Below are 18,954 nucleotides of genomic sequence, written 5' to 3' on the forward strand. Positions count from 1 at the left end.
CACATTTCCACTGACTCCCTAGAAATATGCAAGACAACACCATCAGTCACACTGCCCTACCTGCTGTAGAGGTGTCAGACCAGAAATGATGGTTTCAAGACAGAAAACACAACACAATCCAGCATAACAACAAAAAAAAAATACCTGAAGAAACCAGGAACACAAACCAAAGGTCCCTAATCAAACTCTAAAAATGAAAACAAGCTTTAATCCTTTAGAGTAAGCCCAGGGTGCTGGGGCCTGGCCCAGCTGCTCATCACTGCTCTTCTGGGGCTCTGCCCAGCTCCCTGTCCCCAGCTCTTTATCCCTTCCTCTCTGTCATTTGCCCATCACAAGTTTGGGCTTTCACTGTCTGTCTCCCTCTCAACACTTCCCAATTCCTCCCAGCCTTTTCTCAGAGCCATTGCTGTTTCTCTCTCTCTCTCTCTGTCTCCACATCTTTCTCTCCCTCTCCTCTCCTCTCCTGGCCTTATTGTTCCTCTCTCTCCTGCAGCCTCTCCCCTTTCCTGCCTCTCCCTTCCTCTCTTCTTGCCCTTTCCGCTCTCTCCTGCTCCCTCTCCCACCCCTCTGTCACTCCCCTCTCCTGGGGCCTTTTCTGTCTCTCTCAGACCCCTTGCCTGCTCTCTGTCCATCCCCCCTCTCTCCTCCTTCCCACCCTTCTCCTTTCTCTCTCTCTCTCCCGCCCTCTCTCTTTGCCCCCTTTCCCTCCATCTCTTTCCCGCTCCTCACCACTCTTTTTCCTGCCTTCTCTCCCTGCCCAGTTCCCCTTCCTCCTGCTCCCCCTCCCAGCTGGGCCAGGGCCAGGGCAGCCCAGGGGTCGGGCGGGCTCAGGCAGCAGGAGAAGAGGAGCGCCCCGGGGCATGCTGGGAGCTGTAGTCCCGTGGCATGCAGGGGGCTGCCCGGCGGCCATCTTGGTTCCCGGGCCATGCTGGCAGCTGCCATTTCCCCACAACCCCCATCTGGCAGCCGGGGAAACACTACAGGAGGGCGGCGGGGATGAGCCAGCAGCTCCTAAAAGCCCTCAAACTGAAGGAGGAAGCATGCAGAGTTGGGAAGCCAGTGCAGGTACCCTGGGAGGAGTAGAGAGGTGGTTGCAGCAGCTGGTGAGCAGGACAGGAGAGCCACATCCATCCCAGGTAGAACTGAATCTAAAGCAGGGCCTGGGACAACCAAGGAGCCCTCACTGGGGGAGAAGAAGAGGTTTGTGATCATCTAAAGAACCTGCAGGTCCACAAGTTTATGGGACCTCACGGGGTCCACGCATGGGTCCTGAGGAGCTGGCAGACGCAGTTGCTGAAACTCTGTCCATCCTATTGGAGAGGTGATGGTGGTCTGGTGAGGTTCCCACTGAGTAGAAAAAAGGTACCTGTCATAGTTGGAGTGGAGGAACTAAAGAAGTTTGAGTTGGAGAAGTAAAGAAGGAGGGTCATAGGAAGTCAGGCAGCCCAGCAGCCCATCCCCCTTTCCTCCTGCTCCTTGCTGGGCTGCTGTTCCCCTCTGCTCCTTTCCCACCAGCTGCCACCTGCTCCTCAGAATCCACATCCATCGGGTGCTGGGAAGAGCCGTGGAGCTCCCTCTTGAGTCGGCCCTGCCACAGGGAGCCCTCAGGCACCCATTCCTGCCAGCATGGAGATGGGGTTGTGTGTCAGCTCAGGGAGCTGTTCCCAGGGGGGAGGAGATCAGCCCTGGCTGAGCCTTCCTGCAGTCCCTGGCTCTGAGGAGGAGTGGAGTGTCATGGGAAGAAGCGGGGTTGCTGCCTGTCGTTGTGGAGCAGGAGTTTTAGAGGTAAGAATACCTGTGTTGGTTGGTTGGTGGTTGGAGGTGGAGTGTGCTGGAATATTTTTTCCCTTTTCTGTCCCTATTTTCATGAGGAAAAAGCAGCCAGTAGCTCTGCCACACACGCCTGTAATGTTTCAGGTGTCCCAACATCCTGTAGTTCTTAGAAGAAAATCTGCAGTAGGATAATGTGCTCCCTTTGTTTCCCCAGCGCCTGTTACAAGGCACCAAAATTCTTACTTTTGTTACTGGAAGACACTGTTTAATATTAAACCTAGTTTATTCTAAATCTGGTGTCCCCACGCAGTCCTATATGTTGGTAATTTGGGGGTTGAGTATCTGTCAGCTGCCTGTTCAGTGCATTTCTGTGTCTGATTCAGCTGTGACAATCACCACCAACAAAAAAAAGCACTTCAGTGAATTTACTCTTGATGTATTTCCAGCTCGTTTCAACAAGTGAAATGAAATGTCTCCGTGACCCATTTGGTAATTGTTTTGCTTTTTTATTGAATGTCGACATTGTCACTGATGCCTGTCCCTCATTTCTATCATTTCTGACAGAAAATGTTGTCTAATAGCTTTTCACTTTCCCCAGCCCCTCCACTATTGCTTCTTCATGCCCTCCACTCTGCCAGCTTAAATGATCTGTATCTAATGACACAGCTTTGGATCCTCTCTGTACCTTCAGCACAGGCTGGGAGGGGTCCTGGTGGGCACCAAAATGATCATGAGCCAGCAATGTGTCCTAGGTTCAAAGAAGGAATCTGGTCTCCTAGGCTGAGAGATACTGGGCTTTCCAGTATAAAATTCCACCCCAAAATTCCATCTCTTACTTCCTTTGACAAAATCCAAAGCTTGGAAAATTTTTCCTTGTGCCTGTCTTTAGCTTTTGTCTTTTTCCTTCCCCATCCTCCTTCCAGGGAAGCATATGCCAGAGGAAAGAAGGAGAAGCATTTCTGTTTATCCAAAGAGCCCTTCTCTGATGATGATGATGATCCCATACCTATTCTTGTGTCCTATTTGCAAAGCCCTCCTGACTGATGGAGCTTTTATTCCCTGCTGTGGGAACAGTTATTGTGAGGAATGAAAGTGTTCCTTGCATGTTTCTTAGTTCAAAACAATCACATCTGATGTTCTGAGAGCAGAAACAGGAGGTAACAAAGTTGCTTTTTTTCCAGTTCTCTTTATCCTAAAGGATGCTTCTTACAGAAAGGGGAAAACAAGAAGGAAGCTCTTTTCCCTTTTTATGTGTCTGGTTAAATCCCCTTTACACACAGAAGGAGGAGTATGAGCAGAGTGTGTAATTGTGCAGGTGCTGACAGTCTTAGATATCAAACTATCTTGTCCACAGCCCTTTCTCTTACATAAAACTACTCTGGTGACTTTGTTGCCCGTAATCAAAACACAAACCAACAGAGTCAGTTTATGCGGTGCTTTATTCAGGGCCCGGGAAGCCTGAGGACTAGCGTCCCAAGTCAGGGTTCCGAAGACCCTAGTTTTTGGTTCAGCTTTTATACTCTTTTACATTGTGGGCTACGTGCAGAGTTACATAAATTTTAGTCACAAACAGTCACATAGATCATGCAGATAACAATAGACAAGCAGTCACATAGATCTTACAAATAACAATAGATAGTCATCTCTTAAACTATAAATCTACGGTTTACCGTTTCAGCTGTCATTACCACCTGGCCCACCACCTGGATACAATATTCTATCTTGATCTTTGGTACATGGTATCAGTTTGCTTAACTGTTCTCCTTTTGATTAATGTTTTTGCTGATGGGGTCAACACACTCCTTATTCTCCTTTGATCATTGTTCTTGTAAGGGTCAGCTCACTCTTAGCTAGTTACTTATTCCCAGAGTTTTAGTCTACCCGAGCCCCTTCTAACTCTTAGTTCGTCCATTTTGAAATTTTACAACAAATATTATTTTATTTCTACTATAAACTGTAACAACTTACTGCTGACTAGAAAAAAACAAAACAAAACCACCACTATTTGAATATTTAAATAGTTAAATATTTAATACTTCAGAACTCAGGATGTTTTCCTGATCACTGTTTTCTTCCCTAAGCTTGAGGCTGGTGACTTCAACTCTACTGGGCAGTGGGAAGAAGACATGAAACATCAAGGCACAGCCTAATCCCACCTTCAAATGCTACAGCAGTGAAATACCAAAACCGTGTGGTTATTTGGTACATACTAGACATTTTTTTTACACTACTGAACATTTTTATCCTCATGCTCTCCACCCAAGATCTTACTCACCCTTTTACCATATATGTATTTTTGTGATTGATTAAAACTCAAAAATTTCCCTCCTTTCTTTAAAAACCTTTTTGATGATTCTAATTTCACACAGGTATTCAACTGTGGGAAAACAGTCTGCGGAGGCTTAAGGATTCCATGTGCACATCAATATGATTGTATGAAATCGTTTATTAGCAACTTGCACTCACTTTATATAGAGAAGCCTTGTTTACACCATCTTATCATGCAGGTGGCTTTGTATTCCAATTACACATACCATTCTCACGGAAAGATTCTTCTCACATAATTATTTTCCTCTTCTGTTGCCAATTAAGTTATCTCTTTCCCAGTAGCTCATTCTTAGAAAGCCTCTAACTAGGCCTCAATAACCATTAACCCAATGTGGCCTAAATTGAAGTAAGTCAGGATTGCTCACAACCTGTATATTTCTGAACTGTTTCCCCAACATATTCCCCTTTTTGTTTTTTGAGCAATTCTGACTTATTTCGTTACATAAGATAACATGCTAATGATATATTGTCATAAGCAGCATACTAATAATGCAAAAGCAATAACATACCAATAATGCAAAAGCAATAATAACATATATACTGATGCAAAAGCAATAATAACATACTAGTAATATAAAAGCAATAATAACATATATAACTGGTAAGCCTTGCCTAATTAAATCTGTAAGTCAACAAGCTAACTGGTATATTTTATGATTTTTATCAATTCTTACCAAAGGCTTTTCCTCTTGCTATGTGTGATACAAATGAAACAACCAGAAACCCAAATTTCACTTTCACTTATATTCTAGGCCTAATTGTTGCATTGACCAGTTTGATCGCAAATGTTATTGATAACTCATTAGTGCTCTCATCATGAGGCCATGCTCTTTTTTCTTCTCATGAGGGTTTACACTCTTCCCTTGTCTTTCCCCTTTTTTTTTTTTTTTTTTTTTTTTTATGATTGTAATGAAAATAGTTTTATTATCGAATCATGTGCTCTAATGGTTTCAAACTAAACTTGAAGAAATTTCTTTCTATCACACCACTCCCTGCATAGTATACAGTATTTTGCAATGCAGCTTTGCAGCTTTGAGCATCTTTTAAACTCTTCTCTTAAACAATAGATCAAATTATAATCAATGTGCCCATCAAAGTAAGTTGTTTTAAAATATCTGAAGTTTGCATAAAAGCAGAGTAGTGATGCAACCTAATTGAAGCCAAATTATTTCTATTTCATGGATAGTGAAAATCTCCTTTCAAGGAAAAGAAAATATCACTATCTTTCATGAGTAGCAGGTAACCCTCAAGTTATTGCCTACCAAGATTCAGGCCTGGACATTTGATGCCCAGAACAATGTAAAAATGTTTCCCACTTCTGTTTCATACCTTTCAGAAGGCATTAGAGAAACTTTTCTTTTTTTGTCTTTTTAATGAGGCTGTGTGGTGTCCTTTCCTCCCCCTCCCAGCAGGGCTCACAGCTACAGTATCTGCGGGGGCAGAGGCAGCACCTACAGCTGTAGCAAGCTTGCTGGGAGCAATCGCCAGGCGAAAGGGGGTTGAAAAGCAGCCGCGGGGGAAAGAGGCGGGGGGGGGGGGGAAGTTTCTTTCTCTCCGCAGCATTTCTCGGCCTCTGAAAAACATTCTCATGAATCTATCGTACTCTTTACCAATATATGAGAAAAATTTAACAACACCTACCAAAAACTTTAAAAACCAAAACACTATTAATACTAAAATCTGGTGGAATCAGCCTAAAATAAATCAGTACAATCTCCCAAACCAAATACTTGTATCAGAAATATTATCACTGTGAATCCACATTTAAAGGCATTTGTTTCCATGGTCGAACCCATCTGCTCGGTACCCAACGCACTCCAGTACCTGTAAGTAAGCACACATAACCTCGACCAGTCAGTTTCACCTCTGCCGGCCCTTCCCATTGTCCAGTGATGGAATTCTTGAATTCCACCAAAATTTTGTAGGAAGGTTCTGAAGCAAAGTCTGCTAAAGCTTTTTGGTGAATCAGTATCGGAGATTCTGTACGATCTCCTGTAAGGCGTAAATAGTTCATGACATATACAGCCTTACTTAACCGGTCCTGAGGAGGACTCCCTTCCTCCTCCCTTTTTTGTCTTTCAAAGAGTGTCTTTAGTACTGAATGGCAACGTTCCACTACTGCTTGACCCGTAGGGTTATGAGGAATACCAGTAACATGTCGAATACCCCATTGTCCACAAAACTGCCGAAAACGAGCAGAAGTATAAGCGGGGCCATTGTCCGTCTTAATAGACTGAGGTACTCCAAGAACAGCAAAGGATACATAGAGATGTCTGATAACATGTTTCGTTGCCTCACCAGTCTGAGCAGAGGCCCAAACGGCCATAGAAAAAGTATCTATAACAACAGGCACATATTTCAAGCGTCCAAACTGTTGTACATGAGTGACATCCATTTGCCACAGTTCCAAAGATTTCAAACCTTTAGGATTGACTTCCATCCCAATACCAAGATCAACCTTTTGGCAATCAGGACAAGATTTCACAATTCCCTGGGCATCCCCCAGAAGTAAATGAAATTGCTTCGCTAGCACTTTAGCAGTTTGATGAAAAAATGCATGAGATTGTCGAGCTTGTGAAAAAAAGTCAACAGAAGGACCAGTCCACGCTGGTGCAACTAAATAGTCAGCTCGGTTATTACCAATAGCCAAACCTCGGTCACTAAAATGACTCTGGATATGAGTGATAAAATAAGGATGTGCTCTTTCTGCTAAGAGTCTTAATAACTTCTGCAATAAGAAATACAAATGCTTATTCGAAATTTCCTTCAAAATGGCATGATACATTCTCAAAACAATACCTACTACATAAAGTGAATCAGAGACTATATTTACAGCAGTATTATTCCACGTTTCAAAAATCCAAATAACCGTGGTAAGCTCAAGGGTTTGCAAAGAGTCAAATGACTTCCCTTGAATTAAATATTCTTGCCATTGCCCAGGCGTCTCCTCCCAGGTGACAACAGCTTTACGGGATTTTTTTTTTCCAGCATCCGTAAAGACCGTAATGCCGTCCACTGGACTGTCAGACAAAAAACTACATGATTCCCACTGCATGTTAGATAAAGGTGGTAACAAGCAATATGAGGGGTAAGAATTCGCTATTTCCCCGCTAAGCTGTGCTAAGGCTATTTGCAGGTCTGTGGAAGTTTGCAGTAGCCAAACCAAATAGTCTTGCATTAGGGGGCAAAACGATCTGTCTCGGGTCCACTCCAGCGATGTCTTGACATCGCACTTTTTTTTTTTTTTTTATCGAAACCAATAATAACAAATATAATTGATACACCTTGTCTAATTAAATCTCTAAGCTATCCCTATATCCTTAAATGATTTAACCATTCATTTAACCCAGTATATGCAACAGTTAATTTTTTCATGTTATCTTAATCAATCGCTTTTGGTTGTGAATTGACTCTGAATGATCAGCTAAATTTATGCAAATACACTCTATCCAAGTCTTCACAAACATAACCTAAAAGCTAACAATAAAATGTCAGTGGCAGCACAATATTGTAAAACTGCATGTCTGACACTATCAATATCTTTTAGCATCTGTTTTAAAATATCAGAAGCTAAGTTCATCTGCTTAGCAGTGCAACAAAATGGCATAACCAACAATCAACATATAGACGACGCATCCCATAATCAACATATAAACGATCACATAAATTACAACATTAACAAAAACCTGTTATCAATACAACACAATACTAAAAGCACATTTCACACTACATTGGAAGGGCTTAAATAACTTTTTAGTATGAGGAAGTTCAGATGTCCACTGGCGCGTAGAACCAAGGGGGTAGAGGAGGCTTATCTGACAAAAGTTTATCGGGGGGCCCCAAAAGCGTCCCCAGACCCCTCCCGGGTCACGGCATGGTGGAGTCCTGGTTTCCTCCATGGTTGCCAAATTGAAGCCCAAAAAGCCAAATAAAATTGTTTAGAGACAAACTCCAAGCCTATAAACAGCAAAAGCACACATACACACACACTTTTTTTTTTTTTTTTTTTTTTTTTTCTCTGCTGTGATGTCTGCAGCAGGGCTCATTTTCTGAGCAGCAGCAGTGTGTGCGGGGGGGGCGAGAAGCGGCTGCGGAGGCAGGAGTGGAGGTGCTCTCCATACCAGGAGCAACTCTTCCTCTCCACAGCAACTTCCAGCCTCCAAAAAGGCATACTCATTCTCATAACTGTGTTTTTTGTCTTACTTCTCACCAATATATAAGAAAAACTAACAACAACCACTAGAAGATTCAAAAATGAAGTGATATTGCCACTAAAATCTGGTAAAGTTACCCTGAAACAAAATGAAATAGTACAATTTCCTAAACCAAAACTGCAAGTATAATTACCAACCAAGTTTTTTATCTCTGTATGAAACACCAGTGTACCATGCACCACAATATACATCAATATTGAGAACTATATTGCAATGATGGTTCTTAAGCAGCTTTATCTTAAGCATCTTTACCTCAAGCAGCTTCTAAGAATTGGGCTGCTGTAGCACCTTTTTGGGAGTAGTCCTAATGCACATTTAGTTTTTTCATTAGCATTGTCATAATCTGACATATAAAAAATATTTTTTTGTTTTTTTCTTTTTTTCTTTTTTTTTTTTTTTTTAATTTTTTCATCTCTTTTGACAAATCAAGATGTGACATTACCACTGAATATATGTGATCCACAAATTTTGAATATGGCTCTGCTCTCCTCTGTTTAATATTTGTAAAAGAAAGGGTTGCTTGTGCAGGATCATGAACAATTTGCAAAGCTTTATATGCCAATTCTTGTGAAAGTTGTAACACTTCAGTTTGAAATTATGCCTGCAAATCTGCTCATACAAAAGGACAAGCACCGAGTAACATTTGTGCTTGCACTCCGTGTAATGCATCGGTGTTCTGTCTAGGAATCACAGCTGCATTTTCACGTAGCATTTACCATTTATGATGAAATTGCAATTGTTAAGAAGAAGTTAACAGAGTATTAATGAGCATTTTTTTGTCATATGGATGGCATCAACAACTGAGCAGTAAAAAGATGTTGCAAAAGAGATTGAGTAAATGACTCAAACCGATTTCAAATTGTACTGCGCCTGTACTGTACTGTATTGTAATGTCACCTTTGGCTTCTTTTATCATTTTCCAATCTAATGCAACCCATTGACCTCCTCCTCCTGGTCCCACAATCACTGGAAAACCATCGGACTCATATTGGGAACCATTTCTCCTTCAACTATAGCATTTGAATAATTCCCTTCCATCTAGTTACTGGATACACATTACCACCCCCCCCACTACCCTCCCCTCCCCATGTTGGATCTGGAAGAGGTAGAGCAGTGGGTGTTAAAGGGTTAAGGGAAATAGGAGCAGGAATAGGGAACGGATCAGGGGGTAAAAATGGATTAGTGCCCCATTGTTCGGGATGTTCCCTGGAGCAAAAACTAGGTTTTTTTTCAGGGGTATACTCATCCTTGGTCTCCAGTTCTGTCAGCTTCTTCAGCAGTTCCCTTCGTTGCTTGTCTCCGAGTCCCAGTTCCTTCCTTGGTTGTTGCTCTATAGCAGGCACTGATGGTGTTGACAGGTGAAGCAGAGGATTAATTGATGGCAACTGTGGTCAAGAAGATAAATCAAGCTTCCGAGGTGGAAAGGTGGCAGAGCAGTCGGGAGCCGTGGCGGGCAGTTGCAAGGTCGGGAGTCTGCATTCCAAGATTCCTCGCCTGTGTTCTCCGGCTTCTCTCCCTCTGGGTCCTCCGATGATTCTGGTGGTGTTTTCGGTCGCTTTTGGTCTTGCTTCTCGGTCCCATTTTTGCTTTTCATCCGACCCCCAGGGTCAAATGGCACAGTTGACTGAGTTTGAATCAGTACAGTCCCTTCAGGTGCTGGTAAGGGTATTTTAGGTGTCTCAAACAACTGTTTAGAGGCCAAGTTCATACCCCAAGCATTTATCAGTACTGGTGGATCAAACATTAAGACAGCAAACGCTGAGGCTACTGCTGACCTCTCACTTTTCATTTCTTTTAAGGTTTCTTTAATCAATTTCCAAAGTGTAGCTAAGCGTTGTGCCTCCTTATCTCCATCGCTAATTTTATCCCATAGGGCAATACCTATGGCTTCCCAAGTAGGTAACTCAAAAACAGTACCCATCGAGGGGATCAAGTCTCTACCCTGTGCCCATTTCAGTAATTCACGTAAGGTCCTGCCTTCGTGTAATAAATCTCTCATAGAGAGAATATATTGGAGGAGCTTAACTACTGTCTCTTCTTGTTGTACATCAGAGTGTAGACTCCATCTCCTCCCCAGCCGCTCACCTGATCAGGGCAAGATTCTTCAACTCCGAGGTACCTCTTTTATTCCGTAGCCGGGCACCAGCTACATAGATTGCCGGGGCAGCAATCTCCTTTCGACTGGCTTCTCCGCCCTCTTATTCCAGCTGTCTTTATCGCTACTGGAAGCAACAGCATAAGAGTCTCTGGTCCGGGCCACCCTTAGTCCCTGTTCGGGCGCCATTTGTGGGAAAACAGTCTGCGGAGGCTTAAGGATTCCATGTGCACATCAATATGATTGTATGAAATCGTTTATTAGCAACTTGCACTCACTTTATATAGAGAAGCCTTGTTTACACCATCTTATCATGCAGGTGGCTTTGTATTCCAATTACACATACCATTCTCACGGAAAGATTCTTCTCACATAATTATTTTCCTCCTCTGTTGCCAATTAAGTTATCTCTTTCCCAGTAGCTCATTCTTAGAAAGCCTCTAACTAGGCCTCAATAACCATTAACCCAATGTGGCCTAAATTGAAGTAAGTCAGGATTGCTCACAACCTGTATATTTCTGAACTGTTTCCCCAACATTCAACAGCATTACTGGAGTCTGAGGAACATACCTGCCAAGCCTGCCAGCAGAGGTTTCTCCTGATGCTCCAGTTGCCAACAAGTGCTTACCCCAGGTAACATGATGACTTTTACATAAACTGTTGCGAGAAAAGTCTGTCTGTAAAAAGCTGAAAGGGAAGAGTTTACATCTCCTTACACAAGGCTACATTGAATAAGGCCAAAACAAATGATTGGAAAAGTCAATGCTGTTGATTTATGACAATTCTGAGATTTTTCAGTTTAGTCATCTCAAATGGCCAAGCTGCTTTCTCTCAGCTGGAGGGAATGGTGTTGTAGTTTTATCTATTTTTTGCATTGTCAAGTTAGTCCTTCTTTTTGGTTTAGAATTGTTGTAGGTAAATTGTAAGGGAGCATTGTGCCTGTAAAAGCTTAAATGATAAAACGAAAATCAGAATCTTTGTATTTTGTTTGCACTTGAGGTTGCAGCTACACTGGAGTGTCTGACATAACCAGAATGCCATCGTGTTGTTTCAATACGCTTTTTCATTGTGGTTGGTAAACATGACAAAGTAAACCAAGACAAATTTCATTGTAAAATGTTCCCTAAACCATGCAGGAATTCTAAAATGTTTTTTCTGAGGTGTTCACATTTTGCATTTGCATGCAGTATATTTTTCTTCACATTTGCCATGTTTTATTTCTTGGGGTTATGTTGTAAGAAAGGAGAACTGGACTAAAGGTCAAACTTATTTTAACAGGAAGAAGAAGATGTCCAAACTCTATGAGTTACAGACAGGTGTAGTCGGGAATTGAGGGAATACAAAAACTTCAAAAGGAGCATAGGTGTTTGTTTTCCAGGTGACCGCTTTGCATGTCCACAATGGAGAAGCAGATGACCAGGGGGCAGAAGCACCTCTGCTACCAAGATGGGCTGAGAGAGTGGGGCTGTTCAGCCTGGAGAAGAGAAGGCTCTGCGGGGGCCCTAGAGAACCTTCCAGTCAGTCCATGAAGGGGCTACAGGAAAGCTGGGGAGGGGCTTTTCACCAGAGAGAGTAGTGACAGGACAAGGGGTAATGGTTTTAAACTGAAAGGGGATAGATTTAGGTTAGATATTAGGAAAACATTCTTCCTCGTGAGAGTGGCAGGATACTGGAATAGGTTGCCTAGAGAAGTTGCTGATGCCCTTCCCAGGAAGTGTTCAAGGCCAGGTTGGATGAGGCTTTGTGACACCTGGTCTAGTGGGAGATGCAGGGGCTTGGATCTTGATGATCTTTAAGGTCCCTTCCAACCCAAGCCATTCAGTGATTCTCTCCCTCCTTAGGAGCTGTGTCCTGACTTCTCTGCAATACCTGAAAAAGCTTGGGTTTTGTTATGGGCAGCTCAGCAGACAGCAGTGAGACTCAGTGCCTGAGGCAAGTTGCTGCTTTTAAATTCTCTCCTGGCTGATGCCCTGCAGTGGGGTGTGGTTGGTGGCTAATTACAGCCATTAGTGGCTCATTTCAAAAGCTGGGCTGCCTGTGGAAGTTCAGGCTGGTGCTGGGGCCTGCAGAGGATGTGTTTGCAGCAGGGAACTTTGAGGTGATTGTCTGTGTAGCTGGGTGTGACACATGTGGCATGGTGACAGTTAACATTTGTGTTGAGATTTTCCCCAGAGTTAGGGAAAAGATAGTTGTCCTGCCAGTAATTCCTGGTAGGCCAGGAGAATTCTAGATGTCCATTTCCCTCTAGTTATGGGTTAGACTTGTCTAGGGAAACACCCTGTACTTGTACAATGGCAGTGGAACTTTTGCAGTGAGCTCTGTGCAGTCAGAGGAAGCTAGGTTTGCCAATAATTTAATTAACTTGCTGTTAATTTCAGCAAGTGCAACTACTTACAAGAGATGAGCTGAAAGCAAAAGTACAAAACAGAAAATCACCTTTATCCTGGCTCAAACCAGGACAAGATGACAAGTGAGAGACAAGAAGTGGGTTACACAAGAAGGGTTATTTTACTCTCTCTAGCTACTCCTTTGAATTGGGTATGAAAAAGCCTCTCCAGGAGCAGAACTTACCAGTTGTTTGTATGACTCAAAGAGGTGGGGGAGAGCTTCTCAGCCTCTCTCAGATACTTAAGGGACCATTGTCACCTGTAGTGGCAATGAATGAATGCTGAGGCTTAAACCAATGCAAGGTTTAAGGATTAAAGGAGCCTTTTCCTTCCCTTCAGCCCCCTTCCCCCTGTGAATTGGTTCAGCCCCTTCCCCTCCTTCCCCCCCCACCCCCGCAGGTGGTTCGGCCCCGCCCCCCGTTGCCCCTGGCGACTGCCATTAGCAGTGACTCTGCCGTTGTGGCTCCTGTGCTGAGCTGCACTGGGCTGTGTCTCTCCGGCTGCTCCTGATCCTTCACATTGGTTTGCTCTTTTCTCCCGCCTTGTCCCTGCCTTTCCCCTTGCATACACCTCGTCCCTGTCTGTCTCCTCCCTCCCCTGTCCTTCCCTTGTCCTTTACCCCCACCCTTCCAGCCCTTCCCCACCCAACCCTTAACCCACCCTTCTGGCTCTGCCAGGTGCCTCCTGGTGCTCCCGCGGGGCCGTGCCCCGCACCCCACAGAGCTCCTGGGATGGGGCTCTTCAGCAGGAAGAGTTACCGTCGCTACAGGGCTGTGCCCCGTTACAATCCTGTGTGGCCATGTGGTGATGCCGCCAGCACCAGCGGCCCTGAGCTTGAGGAGAAAGATCTGAACAGGCTGCAACACGCTGCCACCCACGGTCACCTGTCCTGACTGAGGTTCTGGCACTCATGGGTCAAGATTTGGGGCATCGACTGCCGTGACAGGGAGAATCGGTGAGGGGCTGCGGGCAGAATGCTTGGGTGGCCTGTGGGAGCATCCCCCCTGCAGGGTTTGTGTGGGATCCCCTTGGAGCTGATTGCTTGAAAAGCAAGATGTGCCCTGTCAGCTGGGAGGGGGAACTTGAGAGCTTTCCAGTGCTGGGAGCTGCTGGGTGGGCGCCTTTCGTAGAATGCTCTTGAATGTTCCCGAAAGGTAGGTGGTGTGAACCCTTTGCCATGCCCAACCCCGTGTTTGAGGGGCCAGTGAGATCGGCCCACACTCCTGTGCTACCTCCACCAGGGATTCGCTGTGCTACAGGTAAACACACCGGGCGTCCAATAAAACGCTATGTTGATGTTTGGTGACAGGGGTGTGATCACAGAAACACTATATAAGAAAAAGTTACTGCGCAATAAAGAAGCAGCTTGTTTATCAACCATATTGGTTGCACGACTTTTACTCGCTGTTTCCCAAGAGGCGCAAGTGCTGGGCTGCTGCTTGGCCCTGCTCTCCCTGCAGGGTTCTCTTGCAGCTGCTGAGGCCTCCCCAGGTCTCTCCTGCCCTGTGGGTGATGTCTGCAGGCTTGCAGCACCAGCAGCAGCAGCAGCAGGAACAGCAGGGTCTTGGCAGGGTCCCCCGGGCTGGGTGGTGCCACAGCTTTGGTTCTTTCATTGTCTGTCAGTGTTAAGCTCCCATGTTTGATTCTCAGGACACCTCTCCATCTGGTGTGTGCCAACGGCCACACAGAGGTTGCCAGATTCCTTGTAAAGCACGGCAGCCAGTTGGATGCTGCTGACAATTTTGGGAGAACACCCCTGATGATGGTGAGTGGGAGAAGTTCTGCTCTTGGAAGAGGGGCTTCTTGACTGTGCACGAAAGGAGAGGTGTCTGGCAGGACTCTGTAGGCAGAGCTGTGTGGAAACACGCCTGTTGGGTTTGGAGTGGAACAGGCACCTGTCAGATCATCTTTGCAGGTGCTCTTCTTTCCCAGTGGTCAGAAGCTGGGTGAGCTGTGATGCAGTGAAATGTGATTGTGGAAGTCTTTCATTTTTTTTTTTTTGGTGTGTGTGTATTATTCCCAGGCAGTACAGCTCAGAGAACAAGACTGTGTGAATTTTCTGCTAGAGCAGGGTGCTGACCCAAATCTTGCAGACATCGATGGCAACACTGCCCTCCAATTGGCCATCCTGGCTCGTAGTAAAAAACAGAGGGAAGGAAGCCAGGAGGATGGAATCCCATGGTATGGAATCCCACGGAGGAACCAGAAACCCAGGAGGAACCCCTGAGCAAAGTGAAGCCAAGGTAAGAATTCTCTCTTTGGATTCCCCTGAGCAGAGGGAAGCCAAGAGAAGAGCAGATACAGGAGGGAGAAGAACAAGAAGTGCCTGGGCTGGGAAAGGTAGAGGTGACATTGAACGGGTGCCTGAGGCATTGAACGGGTGCCTGAGAAAAAATCCTGTATGTGTAAAAAATCCTGTAAGTTATATGTCTAAATCTTGTAAGTTAGATTTTTGTAAAAATCCTGTGTGTCTGCCTCTCGGCGCCCCCTCGATCCTCTTAGCTGAGTGTCCCGCGGGGCCCGAAGAAAAATCATGTGTATAAGTGTAAATGTCTGTAAAATGTTTGTGTTCTGTAAAATCATGTTAAAATGTTTGTAAAGTGTTTGTATCCTGTAATCAGTGTTAAGAAAAAAAAAAAAAGGGGGGGGAAATGTAGAGAGACATTGTCAACCAGGTGCCTTGAGTTGCCAAAGAGTGGGTGTGAGTCTACCTGTGCCTGATTAGGACAGGCCCCTATTGGGCATGGGCAAGACCAGGGGGCCAATAAAGGTGGGACACACACCCACAGAGCAGACCTCAGCTCACTCTCGTGCGAGGCATGGAGAGGCCAGCAGCTTGTCGAGCCTCTGGAGCAAGAAAGGCTCTTCCCGCTACACTTCTACCCTGGAAGCGCTGTGTGGTGGCTGGAGTCCTGGAAGAAACCAGCTCGTCGAGCTTCAGGAGCAAGAATGGCTCCTCCTGCTACAAGGGTGTCCATGAAGGAGAACGGGGTCCAGGAAATCAAAGACTTTGGTTTGCTCCTTGAGTGTTTATCCAAATGTGTTCATTGTAAAGTAATGGGGAAAATACTTCTTTTGAGAGCAAGCAGGGATTAAAATAATGACTGTGTCTGTGTCAGATGATCCATGGCATTGCATGTTTTGAATCTTGCAGAACCCCACTCATGATTGCTGCTTCTGTTGGGGAGATGTATTTGGTCAAAGTTCTCCTTTCTCACGGAGCCAAATTTTCCCATGAAGACAAAGATGGGAGGATAGCTGTGGATTATGCTGATCTCCATGGCCTTTTTCAGTAACCTTTGGACTTTATGATTAGAATAAGTAGTGTGGTACTTACCTCTTCCAATAAACCTCTTCCAGTCTTATTTTCACACCTTAAAGTCTCTCTTCCCTATTCCCTTTTATCTTCCTTTGGGAGGGTGGAAGGGGGGGTACCAGAGCAATTCTGTCACCTGGGCTTTTGGTTAGCACTGAGATTCTCTCAGGTGGTTATGTGTGCCTAAAAGGCAGGCTGAAAAAATGTTCTGAGCAGGAGTTAATAACTTGGAAGGTGGGAATGTGCATTTATAGGGTGAATGTGACTGCAGGGAATGCTGGAGTGAGTTCTGTGTGTATTACCCTTAAGAAATACTGAGGAGTTTATGAATTTTTATAAATATTTGCAGGGGGGATAATAAATTGGTGTTAACTGTTGTGCCAGCATGTGGTTCTTTTTACCAACTTTATTTCCTCTCTTTCTCTGTGCAGTGTAAGTCAGTACCTGGAAAAACTGGAGGACACAGCAGAAGCTCCTGCAGGGGATGCACTTGGATCTCCTGAGTAGGCAGGAGCTGCTGGAGGGATAAAAGAAAAACCAGAGCAGGAGAACGCAGGAGAAGCTCCTGTGTGTGATGCAGAAGATACCAGCATAGTCATCACTCCTGAGCAGGCAGGAGCTGCTCCATTTATATGGGGTGTACCTGCTGTGGACAGAGGAGGTAGGATCCTTAACTAGGGAGCAGCTCAAGAGGAAAATGATGTGGCCTTTTCTTGAGGTGGTTTGTATTGTCAGCACTGACTGTGCTCCCTGGTGACTTCAGTGCAGGCCTCAGGAGGAGCAGCACAAGAAGCTTTGTGAATGTGCTAATTTGTTACTTTTTGGCCTTTTCAGGCTGTAAGGGCAGTTGTGATTTGTGTGCTCCATGTCCACTGACAGGATTGTGTCCTGTAGAATTAATTTTTTAATATAAATGAACTCTAGATTGGGACCTGTTCTTCTTTCAGCTTTTTAAAGTGTGTTATATCAGAGCTGTGTGTCAAATGGACAGCAGAGAGTGTTCAGGGAGCACTTATTGGCATTAACAGTGCAGTCTGGCTGGCACTGCAAAGCACATCGTGAGAGTCCCTTTGCTGTGCTGCAGGAACAGAGGGTTAAAGGGTAAGCTGGGGTGATCCTGAGAGAGCTTCTGAGGTCCTCTGAAGTGTATGGTTTGGGGAGGAGTCCTTGTGCCACATCCATTCCATGTGCTTGTGGTCAAATCAAGAAAAGCAGCACTCCCTCCTGCTCTGAGGCAAATGTTACAGCCCTGTCACCAGGGAATTGGGTGCTGGGTACCTGTAATAAGAGAATTTGTTGGCTTGAAATTTGAGGTGTTACTGAGCAGGATGGGTAGAGAAGGTGGATAGTGATTTGTATTCTAAATAATATAAGAACACAGGGACCTGCACCCACAGGTGCCACACAGAGTTTTCCAGGAGGCACAGAGGTGCATCCGTACACCGACACTCAGGTGTGACTCTTGCAGCAGTCACCACGCCCATTTGGGTCCAGTTGTGGCCAGTTTCATTCTGTAGGAGCTGTAGAGTTGCCCATGTTAAATGTTTGTGTGTACTGTTGAATTGTTAGCTTGCCAAATCTAATCTCGGCATGTCATTGAATCTTTGAACAGCCACAGATGACCTTTGTGAAGGAGGCTCAATAAGGTGAGACTTTACAAACCCCTCCCATTTGCTTGAGGGGTGATTTTAGAGACATAGCACTCTTCTTGCTTTGTTTTTGAAGGAGCTCTGAGGAGGAGGGGAGTGATGACACTTGGAGTGATTCTGAAGAATAAGTCTGTTTTAGCCCTAAGGTATGGTGCATTTCCAGGAAAAGTGTCCTTGAAAAATAAACGAGGCAAGTTTTCTCTGGGATTGAAAGAAACTGCAGTTCCAGCCAGCATTGTTTTCTCTGTCATTGTTTCTGTCAGTTTTTGCAAAAAGACCTGTAGCTGTGGCAGAGCAAGCAGTAGATTTGTGGTTTGGGGCCAAAAGTCATAGGTACACAGTGACATTATTTTATTTCTTTGTGTTCATTTGGATCAGCATCTGCTGCTGCTGATGGGATTCTGTAGTGACGGGGAACTTGAGTGTGGAAGTTCAACCTACTCACTAATGCTGGAGATGCCAGCCAGCATCTTTAGTTTTAACATGTGCCCAGCTTTCTGGTTTTGAGTGTTGTGTGTGTTGGGCCATGCTAAGTGTTTGAAAAAATTTTTTCCTGAGGGTATTCATGAGGGGAATAGGGCAGGCATCCTGTTGGTGTTGGGCATCTGGGGCAGGGCTGGGCAGAGGGGTCTGGAGTTCTGAGTAACACCTTAGGGGAGAGTGGAGCACATTATTCCCACTTTGGGGAAATGGTTTAGTGAAGTTGGTTTCCCAGTTGGACTGGAGGATCCTAGAGGTTTTTTCCAGCCTTACTGATTCTGTGGTTCTGTGATTCTGTCCACACAGGAGGCATTGGCCCAGCTCCAGAGGGAAAGCCATTTATTCCATCAGCTGCTGCACAGGGATGCTTTAATGGCATTTTCCACAAACTCTGCTGAAGAGCAAGTTTCCACGCTGGAAAAGATGAACAAGGAATTAAAGGCCAAGTGTGCTGGTTTAAGAGAACAAGTCTTAAACTATGAGGCTAAAAAACTAAAGACAATGGAGGTAAAGGACACACGTTTTGCAATGTTGAAGGCTCTGGGCAGTGTTTTGCTGTTCATTTCTGCCTTCTGTCTTTTGGGACCTGCCTGTTCCTCACAAAAGTCAATGTCAGCCACTGAGCTTTCTCTTCTCTATTTTGTGACGTGCAGCTATCCTTAAATGTCTTCTTTGTGGCTGTGTTAGGCTAATTAACTGGTCAGAAGACTGG

General features: G+C 44.9%; 1 long non-coding RNA gene across 1 annotated transcript in view; it reads left to right on the plus strand.

The window, feature by feature from the left end:
* LOC115600070 overlaps positions 1-18,954 on the plus strand; it is a 308,606-nt gene that overhangs the window by 286,370 nt on the left and 3,282 nt on the right. The gene's annotated exons all lie outside the window — the stretch shown is intronic.

The sequence above is a fragment of the Calypte anna genome, chromosome W, assembly GCF_003957555.1.
Source record: "Calypte anna isolate BGI_N300 chromosome W, bCalAnn1_v1.p, whole genome shotgun sequence".
NCBI lineage: Eukaryota > Metazoa > Chordata > Aves > Apodiformes > Trochilidae > Calypte > Calypte anna.